The sequence below is a fragment of the Odocoileus virginianus genome, chromosome 34 (assembly GCF_023699985.2).
Source record: "Odocoileus virginianus isolate 20LAN1187 ecotype Illinois chromosome 34, Ovbor_1.2, whole genome shotgun sequence".
Lineage (NCBI taxonomy): Eukaryota > Metazoa > Chordata > Mammalia > Artiodactyla > Cervidae > Odocoileus > Odocoileus virginianus.
In genome coordinates, this window is record NC_069707.1 from 2,213,686 (window position 1) to 2,227,236 (window position 13,551).

Here is a 13,551-nt window from a genome sequence, read left to right on the forward strand (position 1 = left end):
ATTTCCCAGAACCGAAGCAGACAACATCTGATGAGACAGGCTTCCCGAGATATGTGGGCCATGCCCATTGAAAGTTCATCTCCAAACCTCTGACGATGACATGATGCTATAGATGATCTCCAGAGCCTATGACCTGGATGACAGACAGACTTTGTTAAAAAGTGTCTGAGAGTTCTCTCTCCCTCTATCTAGCCTTCTTTATTACTCAGTGGTGACCTCAATACATTTCCAGTCTCTGCAACTTTCCCTGCGACCTGGGACACTACACCCTGAAAGGTACTTTCTCATAAAAAAAATTTACTCGGTGGCTGAAAATCCACTGAGGCTAGAACACCTGGCTCTTGATCCGTGATGCTTTCAGAAAAAGATCTTGATCAAATGGGGGAAATGTGAAACACTAGTACACAGAAACCTCAATTTATTGGTTGGGAGATGAGAAGGAGGAGCTCTTACTTCCTGCGATGATTGATGAGTCCAAGAGGAAGAGAAAGATTCCTTCTCTTCCTGGCGAGGATTCAGCCAATAAAAAGCCACGGACTCCTTTTTCAAGGTACAGCCCCAGCCCCACCCCTGCAAGCACCAGCTGCTTCTTCCTCTCTCTGGAAGCTGTGCGGGGACTAGCATGTGGCTGCAGGTCACATCATGGTTGCAGATCCCAAACTACAAATCTCTGCTGGCCTTGAATAAACCCATCTTTGCTGGAGAAACTTCTGGCAGTCTGTTTCAGGTCAGCAGCCCCTCTCAACCTAGTTTCTCTTCATTCTCAGTGTGAATTCCGCTCTCAGCCACGTTAAGCTGTTGCTCAAGTGCCCTGATTACAGCATGATTTTTCAGTCCTCTCTGTTCCCTCCATTCAGAACACCCTTGTGTTACTCGCCTAGAAACTTCCCCTCTAAGATTCAGCTCAAATGCTGTCTACTCTGAGAAGCCATCTATGTCTCATAGGCAACTCAGCCATTTCTTTTTCTGCATCCACATAGCACTTAATCCACACTTTTATTATAACATTTACTGCATTCCTACATTTATTACTCATAAATAGTTTACAAATGTTTGTCTCTTAGTAGGCCATGAACACTTTCAGGAAAGAGAGCATTGTCTTTTTGTATTTATTTCCCCAAAATGGATACCTGGCAGAGGAGGGAATAAATTTGTTGAGTAAATAGGTGAGTGAAATGACTGCAGCGTCATAATGTCAGAATGGGTCTTTTTCAGGCAACACACACACAGTGCAGGTACATGTATGTGTGAGCATGTGCATACGTGCGTGTGTATATAGCTCACAGGCAAGGTTTGGTGAGAAAAACCGGATAACAGATGGAAAAATCTGTGAATTTTTTCACTCATGGTCATTCTTGTAGCTTTCCTTTCTACTTCTGTTCCAGTTTGCTTAGACACTTGAGTGATTTTTAGGAGAGTTACCTTGACCAACAGAGAGGAAAACTGAGTTCTCTGCACCTTATGGTTTGTATCAAGTTTTATGTAATTTAATTAATTCAGAGCTGTGTTTCTCAACTCTTCATTCGGGTTTTAAAAACTCATATAAGGCTGCTTTTTGAAAGAGAATTACTTAAGTTTAGAAGTAAATATGGACAGAAGCATTTTAGATGCTGTCCAAAGATATTATTTTGTGTGTGTGTGTGTGTGTATGAATCTGTGCGGAAGCCTCCCATGAAGACCGACATTACTTCCGAATGAAATCACATGACTATAGTTTCTTGAAATTTAACCAAAAAGAATGTGTTAAAAACCCAGAAGGAAAGATGCATTCTAGTTAGGGATTAATTCTGCAGTTAGTTTCACTGGGTAAAATTAACATATTCTGAGGCAAGATTGTGCTAATTCATAAATCAGTTGTGGGAGATCATTCTTGTGGAAATGATTTGAGCCTTTTCACCCTCAATTTAATATTTAAAAATTTGGTCACTTACTATTTTTAGGATTCTTGGCTGTTTAATTCTTGCACAGCTCATTGCTCCATACAATAATGTTCAATGCATGAGGCTGATTCAGTATATATTGCTTCACATGCTATTCTTGTTTTAAATATGAGAAAGTTGCTGGACATAGTTGGAAATTCATAAAATATTCTCAATGTTGCTGTATTTCCGTTAGTTTAAGCATTTTTTCTAGTCCAAAACTCAAGCCTTCTCTCCTTTTGCAGAGAAATAGGAAGTGACTCTAACATACTGCTCGAATACAGATGTGATTAAACCTCAAAGTTTTGGCAGAAGGATGCTTTTTACAGGGCGGCTTTAGAAAGAGATCAAGTATGCAAAGCACCCACGTATTACAACACAGCAGAACCCTAGGGAGCTTCACGTTGTCCAGATCAGTCTGCGGAATTCGTGGGAAATAGGAAGAACTCTCAGTAAAACTCTCCGTAAAACTCAGTAAAACTCTCAGCTTTTTTACTGAGTAAAAAAACCCAGCAAAATTCTCAGTAAAATGCCTCAAAAAAGAGGCATTATTGTTCAGGCAAATTGTTTTTCTTCCTGATTGAAGGCCGAAAGGCATTGGCTAGCTTCAACAGCTGGAATACTAAAGAATGTGCTGTATCATCAGTTACAGAAGAGAATGTCCTTCCTTTGGGAATGGATGTTGTAACACATGAGGGCTAGAAATAGCAGGGTGTCAAGGGATAGTAATGTTTATGGCTCGGAAGTCCTGGATAAGCCTCCACCCTTAGTCTTTAGGTTTTCTCGTGGTAAAATGGGAGCTTCAGGAGCTCGGGCAAGGGATGATGAGACCTCGAGCCTAGTAATCTTGTCCTGCAGGCTGCATGCCGTGAAGGGCCTCTTTCCTTCTAGGGTGTTGGTTGATTCTTGGGAGAGATTCTGAGGGGTCTGTTGGAACCTCAGGGTGAGGAGCGCAGTTAGTTTTGCTGGAGGGCCCTGGAGAGGCTGGTTGGGGAGCTGAAGGCGCCTCTCGTGCTTACGTTTGTGACCATCGCTTTTCCAACGTCCTGGCTCTTGCAGTAAGAGCAGAAACTAGGAGGGTTTGGGTTTTGTTTAGGAGCCTTCATTTGATGGAGTTGAAGGTCTATTAATAGAATTCCGGTGGTCTTTCTTGGAGGTGACTCACCCAGAGTACAGGAGGGCTGACTCGTCAGATGGACTAAATCTGGAGTGGACAAGGCCTCCTGTTCCACACTGGTCCTTTGTACTAGAAAGGTCTTGGCTCAGCCTATTAATAAACAGAGTTAAAACTACCCAGGTGGAGTCAACATCTGAAGAAAGACCAGAGTTTTCTTTAGAAACATTCTGAAGTCAATTATAATAATCATGAACAGTCCATCAAATTTTTGTGTGCAAGCTTGAACTTTGTCCCAATCTATAGGCTTTGAAAAAGTCTTAAGAATTGCTTGATGAAGTTGCCTAGAGATGGCTTGAACCTAATCACACAGTAAGTCAGGGGGCTGGTCTCCCAATTCTAGACAGCTTTCAGGATTTTCCCAAATGCTGGGCCTGACCTTCACTGACAAGTGTCTGAACTAGCTGATATAAGTCAGAGAAACCTTGTTGATCAGTTTGAATGACTGTCTTAAATACCTCTGCAAATCTGCGAGGCTCTTCAGTTACTTTGGGAAAATATTTTGCTACTACTCACAGTTCAGCTTTATCCCAAGGAATATGAAAAATTAAAGGTTTGGCCCCTGGATGCTCAGAAGGCTTAATTTTATTTTATTTTGATCTTTTTACTTTATACTGGAGTCGAGCCAATTAGCAACGTTGTGATATTTTCAGGTAGAGAGCAGAGGGACTCAGCCAGGCATACACACGTATCCATTCTCCGCCAAACTCCCCTCCCATCCAGGCCGCACGCGACCTTGAGCAGAGCTCCCTGAGCTGGACGGTAGGTCCTGGTTGGTGATCCTTTGTAAATATAGCAGGGGGTACATGGCCTTCCCAAACTCCCTAACGATCCTTTTTCCCCGTCCTTTCCCTAGGTAACCATAAATGCGTTCTTTAAGTCTGTGGGTCTGTCAGACAGCCTCATTTTAAAGAGACGGGTTCTGACAAGTTCAGAGGAGGGGGAATGAGAAAAGCGGAAGTCTGGCGGGAAACTTGGGTGAGGGAGCGGCGGGTACAGTGGTGAATGTGGGCAGGAGGAAGGCAGGCAGACGGTGTCGGAGCCTGAGACAAAGAGCCTGAGGCTTCAGGACAGGAGCCAGTGTGTCTTCCTTTGTTCACTTCAATTAATCCAGCTGGAGCCCCGTTTTCTTTCTGCAAGAACCACCGAGAGACAAGCTGGCTGTTAGACTTCAGTACTTAGAATACATTTTTCAAAAGCGCATGAAGTGAGTCTGTCACTTCAAGAGAAGCAGCTGACAACATTTGTTGCCAATAGTAAAATAAGAGTTTTCAAGTGGAAATTTTGGATAGCTGCTCTTAGTACTTGAAAGCTTCCTAATACTTGAAGAGTTTTCTGACAAATTCAGCATGATATTAATGACAGTAGCTCTTTGGGACTGTGGAAGGAAGCATGTTGACATTGGAAAAAGCTGCACGTAACCCAGGGAACCATCATTTTCCAAATGACCGACACTCAGCATGACGAAGTCTACACGGAGCTTCCTGTTGCTGCGGCAACAAACCACCGCAAACCTGGTGGCTTGTCCAACAAGCTCTGTGACCCCGCATTTCTGCGGGTCTGGAGTCCGACACGGGTCTTCCTGTGTTCCTCTCTGGAGGCTCCAGAGGAGAAACTGCTTCCCCGTCTTTCCCGCCTTGAACCAACAACGTGTGCTCAGTCATGTCCAACTCTTTGCCACCCTTTGAACTGTAGCCCACCAGGCTCCTCCATCCATGGGATTTTTCAGGCGAGAACACTGGAGTGGGTTGCCATCTCCTTCTGCAGGGGATCTTCCCCACCCAGGGATCGAACCTGGGTCTCCTGTGTCTCCTGCATTGCAGGTGGGCTCTTTGCCCGCTGAGCCACCAGGGGAGCCCTCTAGCCTTGAGAGGCGCCCACATTTCCTGGCTTGTGGACTCTTCCATCTCTGTGCCAGCAGTGTTGGGCGAGCCCTTCTCCCGAGGCACCTGTCTCACTCTCTTCCATCCTGTCTCCCTTTCAGGGTTCCCAACAACCACATCAGCAAGCGTTCCTTTTACCGCATTTCCCAGGTTCAGGGACTAGGGCAAGGATGCCTTCTGGGGTCATTATTCTGCCTCCTGCGTGTGAACAAAAGATACCTCCAATGTTCCGGAAAGAGCAATGAATTCCGAGGTAGTAGAGTGCAAAAAGTTCATGGATCGCGCTTCAGGTTCCACATTGCAGCTCATCTTTTAGCATTTTAGAATTTTTGTTCACTTTCTAAAAGGCTGTTAAAATATCCCTCTCCTTTCCAGCTACATATCTACGTGGGTCTAGACTTTCTTTATCCAAGCAACTTTTCACAGCAGACTGAATACACAGGAAACTATGAGGATCCAAATTTCTTCCACTAAGCCAGGCATGAAGGAGTTTAGCCAAAATGTAAAAACAATGCCACTTTTCTCACTAAATTGGTTTTGTTTTGGAAAACATGGTAATTTTTATTAAAAATATTTGTTAATACATACTAGGTTTGCCATTATTTTAAAAGTTAACACATTTTTTAATGTCCTCAGTTTTAATTTCAAATAAGGTAAATATTAGTAACTATAACTCGTATTTACCAAAGGTCTTTATTTAAAAAGTCCTCAATAATCTTTAAAGGTATAAGGGATTCTGAGGCCAGAAAGCTTAGTATCTGCTGTCACAGAGAAAAGAGTGTCCTCGGGGGCCCGTGGTCCTCGGGGGTCCGCGAGGCGATGTTCCTGGAGGACGCTGGGAGGACCTGGAGTCAGCCGTTTGCATTATTGCCAAGTTTAAGGTGAACTTCCTGATGCACTTTCTGGAACTGCCAGGACACAGGCGGAAGAAAAGCCTCTGGGGACCCGCCCGGGCTCCGCCCTTGGCTCACCCACCAGGGAGCTTCGTCTCCTTCATCCCCCGCTGAGCTTCTCAGGACTCCCTCGGTCTCTTTGGGAAAAGGGGAGATGTCAGGGCTGTTACAGAACTGAGTGAGCCAATGAAAGCAAGATGCTTTCTCATCCAGAAAGCGCTGTGTACGTATAGGATGGGTTTGGAGGGTTTTTGGTTTCTTTTCTGGTTTTTTTTGCACATATAGGGGCACATCTGTGTACAACGTGCTCTTGGCTGAATGGGACTAAAGTAATTTAGCCAGCATCTATTAAAAGTCTCTTCTGTCACAGCACGGCAGCGACATCTCAAGACTGTAAGATCCAGCTCTGTCCCGAGGAGTTTGTAATTATGTGGAAGAGAGGGATAAATCAGTCTACAAGAGTATATTTTCAAAGGCTTTAGACTACAAGAGAAAGTAGAATTCAGGACCAGGAGAAATTAGATGAAGGAGGTAGACTTTCAGGAAAAGGATTGAGTTATGTTTTGAGGAAAAGAAAGAATCTGAAGGGCAGGAGGAGCCTCAGGTCCCAGCAGAGATACTAAAATGAAACGCAGGAGGAGCTAAAGAGGACCGGGAAAAGCGTGACTTTGGGCGCGCTGAGCCCACAGACCATGGCTGCCTTTGCGATCAGGGCTCTTCCAGGCTCTAATTCTATACCTGGTCTAGCAGGAAGCAGCCTCCACTGTGTTCCTGGGGCCTCCTTTTAACTCTTTTTCCCCTGCTGTGTTTGATGTGTGTTAACAGACCCGTAAGAAGAGTTAATAGCAATGATGTGTCAAAGGACTCCCCCTTTTTAAGATTGTGATGAAAGTCACTTGAGGATGAAATCATGTTTACTCTAAGCAAGTTGAGACAGGTTAAGAGTCGTCATCTGAATTTGGTCCAGGTAAACTGCTTTGTGATTTAACCAGCGTCCCAGGCCAAAATCAGCCCCAAGGGAGAGGCAAAGTACTTTAATGACTAGGTATATTTTAAGAAAGCAAGACAGCATTTAGACCAAGTTCCCTTTTTAAGCTGTGGCCAAATAACTGCCTGCCAGGGCAGGAGACCCGGGTTCAATCCCTGGGCCAGGAAGATTCCCCTGAAGAAGGAAATGGCAGCCCACTCCAGTATTCTTGTCTGGAAAAATCCCATGGACTGAGGAGCCTGGTGGGCTGCAGTCCATGGAGTTCCAAAGAGTCGGACACGACTTGGCAACTAAACAACAACAAACACATGCCTGACGGAGATGAAAGGGAGACACAGAACAAGAAAGCTCTTTCATCCTAAATTTGATTCGTAAATGTCAAAACGAACTGATGATCTATTTTCTCTAACACAAACAAAAGCCAAAGGACAAACAAAAGTTACTTCCGAGCCCTGGGCACTGGAAAGCGCCGGGTCCAGTGACTAACCCAGTGGCAACAGCAGCAGGACTATGGCCTCAAGATTCAAATTTCCAGTGAAAAGCACCGGGGTCCCTTTTAACAAAACAAGGCAGGAGAGGCGATGTGTACACTGCTAATGTGGCCCTGATGCTGGGAGGGACTGGGGGCAGGAGGAGAAGGGGACGACAGGGGATGAGATGGCTGGATGGCATCACCAACTCGATGGACATGGGTTTGAGTAAACTCCGGGAGTTTGTGATGGACAGGGAGGCCTGGCGTTCTGCGATTCATGGGGTGGAAATTCATGGACACGACTGAGTGACTGAACTGAACTGAACTGAACTGGATGTGGAATTTGAGGCAAACATATTATGGTACAAAAAGGGACTTTTTTTTTTAATGATAAAAGGGAAGCTGCATAAAGAAAACCTGAGTTTATAACACCAAATAACCTACAGGTATTCTGGCGGGCTGTAGGCCACCAGACTGTAGCAAAATGGGGTCGCAAAATGTCAGACAGGACTGAGTGACTGATACTAATGCTACTTAACCTAAAAGTAAAGCACACAGAAATGCTAGTGTGGGGCATATTAGGTGGTGAGGCGGGTTCCCTTCGCTTCAAATCAGGACGTCTCCTCTGCTTGACTCCATGCCTTGTTAGTACTGACCGTGGCTCCTGACGACCTCAGAGGGATCCGTCCACTATAAGCTTCCCTCTCCACTGCCCTGTTGTTTTAGCTTCTGTTGATGATCACTGCTTGGATTTGTTGTTTCAGTTGGAGTTGCAAAATAATAATATTGCAATATGATTATTCTCTCTTCATTTCTCTCCTGGCATTCTACAAAGGAGAATATTCCTCCTCAATTATCTGACTACTCTGAGGTGCTTGTCAGGATGTTTCAGTGGGCAGAGCTAAGAAACAAGGCCCGCAGGAGGCCCACGCTTCTCACTTACCCTGGGGGAAAAAGGAATGCCATGTGAATAAGTCGAGATTTCTTTTCTCCTTGAAATTGACTTGTCAGTGCTTCTACCTAAGGGAAAGTTATTATCTGGGGTTTGTAGTCACAGCAAGCACAAGCTTGCACAGGCTTTTGTCTGTGTGGCAACCTTCTATAGAACGCCTCGGGCCCCCACGGCCCACGTCGCTCAGAGGAGGGATGGAGGTGGGGTGCCTGGCCCTTGCCCGGGCACAGCTCAAAACCTCAGCTGCACTTGTTTGAGGTCACACAGTAGCCTTAGGGCCACTTGATGGCTGACTTCAGAGCTCTTTCTGGCATGTTCAAGCATTAGTTCTTTGTGTTATATTAGCTTCTCAGGTGGTGCTAGTGGTAAAGAGCCTGCCTGTCAATGCAAGAGATGTAAGAGACAAGGGTTTGATCCCTGGGTTGGGAAGATCCCCTGGAGGAGGGCATGGCAGCCCACTCCAGTATTCTTGCCTGGAGAATCCCATGGACAGAGGAGCCTGGCGGCCTCCAGAGCATTGGGTTGCAAAGAATCGGACACGACTGAAGCAGCTTAGCACAGAACACTGTTGATCCAGACTAAATGCTAATAGAAAGTCCTCTACATTAACTGTTAAAAGAATATTCAACTATCATTTATATGGCACAAATGCTTATCTAAAGGGAAATAGCAAAAAATTTTAAAAGTTAAAAAAAAAATAAAGGGAAATAGCTCTGTTATGCCATAAAACTTCTGAAGTTTGCTTAATTTTTGTTTTTTCTTGCAGTTTTATTGAGATATAATTGACAATAGTGCTGAGTACATTTAAGGCATACAGCATAATGATTTGACTCCTGTAACATCCTGATGTGATTATCATAGTAAGTTTGGTGAAGACCCATAAACTCACATAGGTACAAAGTTAAAGAAAGAGAAAAACCTGTTATTCCTGTTATGAGAACTCAGCATTAGCCTCTTAACTTTCATATATATATATGTATATATATGTAGCAAAAACCAGTGTTCACTACATTGACCATGTTGTACACTACAGCCTTACTACTCATTTATCTTAAGACTAGACTAGAAGACTACATAAACAATTTATCTTATTTATCTTTTGGCAACCTTCATTCAGTTCCCCCTCCCTTTTTTAAAAAAAGATAAATACCTTTTAGAAACATGCAACGTCTCTTCTAAGATCCACCCAGGCGTGTGTCTGTGGGGGGGGATCTGTGCACAGGTGTGATGTGTGTGCCAGTGAGCTCACTCTTTTCTCTCTATTTTAGGCAGGAAGTGATACATCCCTGCATTTCACATTGAGAATATTATGTTGTTTGACTTGATTTAGTCTTATTCTCACTTCCAAAAATTTCTTCGCTTCGGCTCCAAGCATCAGAGTGAATCTTCAGGAAAAATGACACCACGAAGACACGTGGCCAATCTTTTTCCGTTCCCTTCCTGTTCCTGTTTCGTCATAACCACAGCTCAGAATAAAGCATTTCCACCAAACAGGAGCCACAGTAGCCGGGCTGGCCTCACGTATCGGTCCTGTGAGAATAGGAGAGAGGTCCGAGGGAAAACACCCAGAGTGCCCAAGCTTTCTGAAAGTGTCAATAATTTCAGAGGTAAAGGACTTTTTTAGGGAAGCATCCCCAAAGTGTGACAGAGCTATTTAGAGTCTGAGACTCCCAAAAGGTTACAACAGAGCCTGGGGACACGGCTTTAACACACAGGGTCTAAAACCATGCCCACCAGCGCCAAGCTCAGGACCCAGGCAGGATTGCCAAGCCCCCCAGGAGCCCTTGGGGTCCTTCCCTCCAGGGTGAGAGTCCACAGGCTCTGTCGTGAAAGATAAAGCAGCACCGAGCTCCTGATACACGCCCGGCACAGTGGGCTCATGCTAACTGCTGGCGACACTTTTTAAATCATCGTGCCAGGTTGCTAGAACAGGTTCCTTTCCTATTTCACAAATGAGGAAGCTGAGGCTTCTGGAAGCCAGTTAGCTAATCAAGGTCACACAGGTCATAAGTGGAGAGTCTGAACTCGCCCTCAGGCAGGCCGGCTCCCAACCTCTGGACACGCCTGCCCTGGAGCACCCCTCTCCCTGCTAGCTGCCCCCTACCTCCCCTTCACCTGAGCCTCCCCTGGCCTGGACTGGGGTGGGGGCATGATTTGACCACCCCGGTAAAGGTGACCTCTGCCCCACCTAGCAGGAACCCCGGGATGTTTCTGGCCGCCACGGGCCCTCCAGCGCCCCAGGTCTGCTCCTGGAAAAGCCAGTGCAGGCCTCGAGGGTCACACGGTCTACAACGTGCCCTCCAACACCTGGCAGATTGCTTCTGCAGCTGAGCGCTGGCGCTTGTCGCTTTGCCTCTGACAACTCCCCACCAGCAGAGGCTGGGCCCAGTGGAACGCCCACAGGGCCCCCACCGAGGCGGCCCGCCCCTCCTGCCCCTCCACCTGTCCGCCCGGCTTCTCCAGGCCTTCCTTCTGCCTCCCCACTGACGGTGGCAACCTTGCCGCAGTTATTTGCTGACTTTCTCCCATGTTCTCCCTTTGCTCTGTGCCCTAACGCCCTCCCCTGTGGGAGCTGTGTATTTCCTCCCTCGCTGTCGTGGACTGGGCCATGGGACTGGCTTCGGTCTAGAGCATTTGCATAGAGGAACAGCGGTCAGACACCGAGCGGCCAGAGCCGGGATGTGGCCCTGCTCCTGCTGGTTGAAGCGCAGAGGCCAGCACTGACTCTTCCTGCAGCCTGGGTCCCAGAGTGAAAATCACCCGATCCACAGCAGCGTGGGGCTCGGCAGAGATGGGCTCTTGTGGACATGGACATAGTCAGTGAAGCCCTGAGCTTTGGGAGCTGTTCGCAGTGTACCCTGCGGTGTTCCCAGGCGGGAAGAGGGCAGTGGAAGGAGTTACATTAGTGAAGCTCTGCAATAAGAGGCCCTTAGTGTTGGAGGCCAGAGCGCGGACTTCAGGATGACCTGTTCACTGAGACAGCGTGACCATCTCGTCCCCTGCCTCGTGCGGACACACTGCTGCACAAGCAAACGACATCTCTTAAACCACAAGACTTGTACTCTTTTACACGGCACTGTGGGAGCCGGGGAACTTACCTCTGGGGTTCCCCCCACCTCCTGAGGCGACAGCCAGCCCCACTTGCCCCGTGTCAGCTCGCCAGCTTCCACAGCCGCAGTTTGGCCTTGACCTCAGCTGCCCCTACCCTATTTTATCTTCACTTTTTTAAAAAATTAAAATATAGTTGATTTGGGCTTCCCAGACAACTTTACACGTGGACATCACCAGATGGTCAACACTGAAATCAGATTAATTATATTCTTTGCAGACGAAAACGGAGAAGCTCTATACAGTCAGCAAAAACAAGACCAGTGGCTGTGGCTCAGATCATCAGCCCCTTATTGCAAAATTCAGGCTTAAATTGAAGAAAGTAGGGAAAACCACTTTCAGATATGACCTAAATGAAATCCCTTATGAGCATATAGTGGAAGTGACAAATAGATTCAAGGGATTAGATACAGTAGAGAATGTGCCTGAAGAACTATGGACAGAGGTTCATAACATTGTACAGGAGGTGATGACCAAAACCATGCCAAAGAAAAAGAAGTGCAAGAAGGCAAAGTGATTGTCTGAGGAGGCCTTACAAATAGCTGAGAAAAGAAGTAAAAGGCAAAAGCGAAAAGGGAAATTATACCCATCAGAATTCAGAGTTCCAGAGAACAGCAAGGACAGATTAGAAAGTCTTCTTAAGTCAACAAAGCAAAGAAATAGGGGAAAACAATAGAATGGGAAAGACTAGAGATCTCTTCAAGAAAATTGGAGACACCAAGGGAACATTTCATGCAAAGATGGGAGCACTTCATGGGCACATAAAGGACAGAAACAGCAAGAGCCTAATCAAGCAGAAGAGATTAGAAAAAGAAGTGGCAAGAATACACAGAAGAATTATACAAAAAAGATTTTAATGTCCCGGCTAACCACGATGGTATGGTCACTCAGAGCCAGACATCCTGGAATGCTAAGTCAAGTGGGCCGTAAGAAGCATCACTATGAATAAAGCTAGTGGAGGTGATGGAATTCCAGCTGAGCTATTTCAAATCTTAAAAGATGATGCTGTGAAAGTGCTTCACTCAATATGCTGGCAAATTTGGAAAACTCAGCAGTGGCCACAGGACTGGAAAAGGTCAGTTTTCATTCCAATCCCAAAGAAAGGCAATGCCAAAGAGTGTTCAAACTACTGCACAATTGTGTTCATCTCACATGCTAGCAAGGTGTTCCTCAGAATCCTTCAAGCTAGGCTTTAGTAGTATGTGAACTGAGAACTTCCAGATGTAGAAACTGGATTTAGAATAGGCAGAGGAACCAGAGATCAAATTGACAACATTTGTTGTATCATAGAAAAAAAAGCAAGATAATTCCAGAAGAACATTTACTTCTTTGCTTCATTGACTATGCTAAAGTTTTTGACCATGGGTCACAACAAACTGTGGAAAATTCTTAAAAAGATGGAAATACCAGATCATCTTACCTGTCTCCTGAGAAACCTGTATGCAGGACAAGAAGCAACAGTTAGAACTGAATATGAAACAGTAGAGTGTTTCAAAATTAGGAAAAGAGTATATCAAGGCTGTATATTGTCACTCTGATTATTTAACTTACATGCAGTGTACATCATGTGAAATGCTGGGCTGGATGAAGTGCAAGCTGAAATCAAGATTGCTGGGAGAAATATCAACAGCTTCAGATACGCAGAGGATACCATTATAACAGCAGAAAGCGAAGTGAAACTAAAGAACCTCGTCATGAAAGTGAAAGGAGAGAGTGCAAAAGCTGGTTTAAAACTCATTATTCAAAAAACTAAGATCATGCCATCCATTCCCATCACTTCATGGCAAATAGATGGGGAAAAAGTGGAAACAGGAACATATTTTATTTTCTTGGGCTCCAAAATCACTGCAGATGGTGACTGCAGCCATGAAATTTAAAAAAGTTTGCTCTTTGGAAGAAAAGCCATGACAAACCTAGACAGTGTATTAAAAAAGCAAAGAAATCACTTTGCAGACAAAGGTCTGCCTAGCCAAAGCTCTGGTCTTTCCACAGCTTTCTCACGGACGCGAGAGCTGGACCACAAAGAAGGCTGAGTGCCGGAGAACCGATGCTTTAGAACTGCGGCGCTGGAGGGGACTCCTGAGAGTGCCCTGGGCTGCAGGGAGATCGAACTGTTGGGGGAAGCACACTGACTGAGACCCCCACCCGGCCAGGCACCATAG

At 45.6% G+C, this 13,551-nt stretch overlaps 1 long non-coding RNA gene across 1 annotated transcript; it reads right to left on the reverse strand.

Moving 5' to 3' along the window:
- Positions 1-5,650: 5,650 nt before the first annotated feature.
- LOC139033018 (uncharacterized) lies at positions 5,651-13,041 on the reverse strand. The gene is made up of 2 exons (XR_011485639.1): positions 12,941-13,041; positions 5,651-6,006 (listed from the first exon to the last, which is right to left on the reverse strand). It is a non-coding gene; the product is annotated as an uncharacterized lncRNA (long non-coding RNA).
- Positions 13,042-13,551: the final 510 nt, after the last annotated feature.